The sequence below is a fragment of the Hemiscyllium ocellatum genome, chromosome 44, assembly GCF_020745735.1.
Source record: "Hemiscyllium ocellatum isolate sHemOce1 chromosome 44, sHemOce1.pat.X.cur, whole genome shotgun sequence".
NCBI lineage: Eukaryota > Metazoa > Chordata > Chondrichthyes > Orectolobiformes > Hemiscylliidae > Hemiscyllium > Hemiscyllium ocellatum.
In genome coordinates this window covers 4,422,922-4,428,921 of record NC_083444.1, presented here as the reverse complement: position 1 = coordinate 4,428,921, position 6,000 = coordinate 4,422,922, and positions in this window count along the sequence as shown.

Here is a 6,000-nt window from a genome sequence, read left to right as displayed (position 1 = left end):
AGCATTCCATAGCCTTGTAACAATACTCCTTGCCCCAATTTACAAACTTTTGCTCTTCAGGCCACCAGCTGTCACCATGTCAGTCATTTTTGACTGAATGCTGAAAGAATACATTAATTCTGTTGATTTAGTTGGAAGTTCAAAGACTGTAGAACAATCTAAGTTTTACCAACATTCATCTCTGAACCAACACCAAGAAAAATATCATTTGACAGTACATTTATATACGCTGAAAATGTGTTGCTGGTTAAAGCACAGCAGGTTAGGCAGCATCCAAGGAATAGCTGCAAATGTGTTGCTGGTCAAAGCACAGCAGGTTAGGCAGCATCTCAGGAATAGAGAATTCGACGTTTCGAGCATAAGCCCTTCATCAGGAATAAGAGAGAGAGAGCCAAGCAGGCTGAGATAAAAGATAGGGAGGAGGGACTAGGGGGAGGGGCGATGGAGGTGGGATAGGTGGAAGGAGGTCAAGGTGAGGGTGATAGGCCGGAGTGGGGTGGGGGCGGAGAGGTCAGGAAGAGGATTGCAGGTTAGGAGGGCGGTGCTGAGTTGAGGGAACCGACTGAGACAAGGTGGGGGGAGGGGAAATGAGGAAGCTGGAGAAATCTGAATTCATACCTTGTGGTTGGAGGGTTCCCAGGCGGAAGATGAGGCGCTCCTCCTCCAGCCGTCGTGTAGTTGTGTTCTGCCGGTGGAGGAGTCCAAGGACCTGCATGTCCTCGGTGGAGTGGGAGGGGGAGTTAAAGTGTTGAGCCACGGGGTGATTGGGTTGGTTGGTTCGGGCGGCCCAGAGGTGTTCTCTGAAGCGTTCCGCAAGTAAGCGGCCTGTCTCACCAATAGAGGAGGTTCCCTCAACTCAGCACCGCCCTCCTAACCTGCAATCCTCTTCCTGACCTCTCCGCCCCCACCCCACTCCGGCCTATCACCCTCACCTTGACCTCCTTCCACCTATCCCACCTCCATCGCCCCTCCCCTAGTCCCTCCTCCCTACCTTTTATCTCAGCCTGCTTGGCTCTCTCTCTCTTATTCCTGATGAAGGGCTTATGCTCGAAACGTCGAATTCTCTATTCCTGAGATGCTGCCTAACCTGCTGTGCTTTGACCAGCAACACATTTGCAGCTGTGATCTCCAGCATCTGCAGACCTCATTTTTTACTCGAGCATCCAAGGAATAGGAAATTCGACGTTTTGGGCATGAGCCCTTCATCAGGAATTACAGGTTGTCCTGGTTGGGTCCAAATTTTGTTGGTTGGAATGTAGTTCGGAGTCCGTGTGGGATCAGTCGGTTCCGTAGACAGGTGCTGAGGAAGGAGATATGGCTGTGGTAACGAGTCTGTTTGAGAACGTGGCTGAAGAGTTTCTGTGCAGAGGAGATGACCTGGGGGGTGCAGTGAGAGAGCGACTCACTGAAATCCTTGTAGAGGGAGGAAGAGAGCTTCTTCAAGGAAGGCATCCTTGCAAGAGGATTCGCAGTAGGTTAAAATCTACGGGTAAAAAATGGGGTCTGCAGATGCTGGAAATCAGAGCTGAAAATGTGTTGCTGGTTAAAGCACAGCAGGTTAGGCAGCATCCAAGGAATAGGAAATTCGACGTTTCGGGCATAAGCCCTTCATCACCTGCTGTGCTTTAACCAGCAACACCTTTTCAGCTCTGATCTCCAGCATCTGCAGACCCCATTTTTTACCAGTACATTTATATAACCTAATTCTGGCAGTTAATATTAAACTTCATCTCTTAACATCTTCCTACTTCACTGTTTTATTTTATCTTTATTTTCCACAGGAAACCTTTTGATATGAGAGCCCTCAAGCCATTCTTAATTACAAATCCCCACACATCAAAGTTACACTGAACGCCAATGTTATTTTCTGCTGTAAAATGATTGTAATGTTATTCAAATCTTGTTATATGGGTTGATGAATGAATCTTCATAGGTCTGAGGTCCATTTGAACACAAAGAAATACTGTGTAAACCATAGTCTGTTGGAAGCAAATTTTGAGCAAGTATATTGCAGTAAGATTAGAAACTAAAGTGATGTATTGTTAAAACATTGTGAGTTTGTGCAGTATTCTATCTGGGGTTACCATGAAAGTCCTTCCTTCTCAATCTTGCCTCTCACCTGAGGCGAGGTGACCCTCAGGTTAAACTCAACACCAATTGTCTCTCAATGAGAGAGCAACTTCATGGTCCTCTGGGACAATGCCAATTTTATTAATTTATTCTCACACAGTGAGAGATGTTGTGCTGAGTAAAACTCCCACAGGCCAGTCAAACACTCCCAAGGCCAGTGCAGCACAGAATAGATATAATGCTATGTCCTCCCTGTCCATCAAACACTGTCGGGACCGATACAGCATGGGCTAGATTTGGAATAAAATCTCAAACAGCGGCCATTTCGTTGATTTTTATTTCTACACCTGAAAACTTGATAATTTTTAGAGAGTTCACAACCCACATTTGTGAAACAGAGTCATCAAATCGAACAGTCACTCCCATCTCACTCAGGAATTTAGCTGTTTTGTCCATATTTGTACCAAGTCTGTATTAAGGTCAGATACTGAATGGCTCTGGCAGAACCCAAATTGTGTGTCAGTAAGCAGGTTATTTCTGAGCATGTATTGCTTGATAACCCTATTGATGATGAGATGATCAAGAGTAGACTGATGGGATGTTAATTGGCAAAGCGAGATTTTATATACAGGACATAGCTGATCAATTTTCCAATGGTCGGGTAGATGTCAATGAATTACCTGATCTGGTTTACATGTGACTCCAGACCCACAGCAGAAAGGTTCATTTTTAATACCCAGTTGGCAGTTAGGGATGGCCAGTAAGTTCTGGTCCAGCCAATACAACCCACATCTTATGGATTTTTATACAAAAACACAAATGTGCAGTCTCTCAAGCCAGGGATTTGACTTTTCCATATTAGAATTATGGGATCATAACAACTTCAAACAGAAAAATTTGTAGGTCCATAAAGAAAGAGAAGGGAGATGGATTAATTTCTCTTGTAAAAATCATCACAGATTGACTGAGTGATCTGATAATACTATGACTCTGCGGCATTTGCAGTATCAGTGTCACCTGTTGATTGAGGGCTGCACTTGTTTTGGCATTTTCAATAAAGCAGGAGCTTTCCCAAAACCCTTAGGTGTTGATGCTAACTTTTCTCTGTATCATCTTGGCAATGTCTTGAGCTATCTGTGGTGGTTCAGTAATTAGCACCTGGGTTCAATCCCAGGCGTGGTGGTCTGTGTGGAGTTTGCACATTCTCCCTGTGTCTTTGTGGGTTTCTTCCAGGTGCTGCAGTTTCCTCCCAAAGTCCAAAGATGTACAGGTTAGCGTGGATTGACCATACTAAATTGCCCCATAGCGTCCACAGATGTGTAGAATAGGTGGATTAGCCATAGTAAGTATGGGGTTATGGGGATAGGATGGGGTGCTCTTTGGAGGGTTGGTAAAGACGTGATGGGCTGAATGACCTCTTTCTGCACTTTTGGGTTTCTATGATTCTGTCTGGAATCCAGAATAGCATTCCCAAGTACAATGCTGCATCGAGCTTTCAGAAACCAGGCTTTCTTTCAGAAGGAGGTTCCAGTCTTGGAGGCCTCTTAATAATTGGACTAATCTGTAGTGAGCCAAACCTCAGTAACAACATGAAGTTACCTCTTCATAAACCTCCTGTTTCACTCCAGTCAATATCCAAAAATTAAATTTTACAAACAATTCCTGAAGGAATCCATTTCAAGAGTGGTACTGAGGAGAGCAGAGAATAGTCCTAGTGTAAACAGTGGCTACAATACAGTAATAGGACATGGACAGAAAGGGTTTAGGGGAGTAGGGGTTGGAGTGAGAGAGAGAGATATAAGGAATGAGGTGGGACATTGTGATGTAGAGAAATCAGGTGAGGAGAGGAATAGACACGGGATTGGGGGAGGGAAGAGAGTTCAGAGGGAGAATGAAAACAATGCGAAGGAGGGAAACACGTTCTGAGGGTGAGTGCTGGAGATGGGGTAATACTGCACAGATTTGGCTGGAGTCTGGATCAGTGCTTCTTTTGCTGATCTCATGTCTTGTACATTTTCACAAGTCAGCTATATTAACATTACCACAGTAATGTTTAGCATATCCATATTTAATTAACATAATAATAAATTGCCAAAATAACATTCGTACTAAGCAGAAAATCACCTCGATGAGATGCAACCATATTCCCGTTTCCCTCCCTAAAAGAATCTGAGGTGAGGTCAGAAAGCTCAGGTTTATGTTTATGTGATGTGTCGCACAGCACAGGAAGGTGTCAGCCTGTGTTCAGCTCAGTCAAATCAGCATGAGGGATACAAAGGTAGATTCAATACAGGGGTAAGGGAAGGAACCAGCCTGAAACCTTACTCCGAATTACCATCAGGTGTTCCATTGCAGGAATGTCCCTTTCCTTCACCCAGCCAGTATCTGGTGTGACAAGTTAATTTGACACCCTGTGAGACACACACAGTAATTGACCCCCACTGATCTTCATGCAGGGTTCCTAGCCTTAAGGTCAAAACCAAATATAACAAATAATTAACTGTGATCTTTTAATGGAACTAACTTTTAAGGAAATAAAAAATGACTATACATGATGTCATAATCAGATTGTTGCAGACCAGTTCTGTTTGTGAGTCCAATGCATGGTTTCTGGATTGGAGAAGGTGAGGTGTTATTCAGACCAGGAGAACACCAGGAAACAATGTATGTTTCCATCTAAAGCTTTAACATTTTGATCTGAAGAATAAAAACAGAATATTGAATTGAATTATTGAATTGAACTTAATATAAAAAACAGCCTTTTACAGTTAGCAGTATTGCCACACAGCACCAGGGTCCCAGGTTCAATTCCAGCCTCGGGCGACTGTTTGTGTGGAGTTTGCACATTCTCCCTGTGTCTGCGTGGGTTTCCTCCTGGTGCTCCGGTTTCCTCCCACAATCCAAAAATGTGCAGGTTAGGTGAATTGGCCATACTAAATTGCCCATAGTGTTAAGTGCATTAGTCAGAGGGAAATTGGTCTGGGTGGGTTGCTCTTCAGAGGGTCAGTGTGGACTAGTTGGGCCGAAGGGCCTGTTTCCACACTGTCGAGAATCTAATCTATTCTAATCTGGCAAGTGATTATCTCAAAGCAGCGCAATGACAAAGGGGAGGGAATGATGCTTCCCTTGTTTAAAGCTATGCATCTGGAGTAACAGTGTCCACTTCTGTCCACCTGATGTCAGGAAGGTTGGAGACCCAGACTGGGATGAAGAGAAATGTCTTCACTGGGAGGGAAGTGTATCTTTGGAATTCTCTACCCCAGAGGGTTGAGGCGGCTCCATGGTTGAATATATTTAAGGCTCAGATTGACAGGTCTTTCTCGAGGTGTACTGAGAGTGGGTGTGAAATGACCATGTTGAACGCTGGAACAGGTATGATGAGCCGAAATGTCTATCCTGCTCCTAGTTTTATCTTCCTCATATACTTGATTAAATATCTCTAAAATGAGTGGAAGGTTGCAGCCCACCTGAATGTGGGGCTGAAAAAAAAGGCATTTCTGCCCCATTAGCCTGCATTAAATGTTGGGATTGCTGTAGTCTACAGCTTGATTCCCATTAATTCCCCCACCCCCACTCCCACTCCCAAATCAGTCAGTTGTTAGGCACTCCACTCATTAACAGTCTTTGCTCAGCTTCCAAGCAGACTGACCGTTGTTACACCCCAAAACACACTCACACCAACTTCCATTGGGTAGCAACCTCTCAGGTCACATTGAGGTCTATAAGATGCTGATGGGTATGGCAAAGTACACATAAAATGGATGGTTCCCCTTATGGGGCAATCTATAACGAGTGGTCATGGTTTTAGACTAAGTGGTAGCAGTGTAAAATAAGATGAGAAATTACTTCTTTCAAAGGGTCATGACTCTGCAGAATTCACTGTCCCAGCATGCAGTGGATGTTGGGACGTTGAGTAAATTTAAGGAGGAG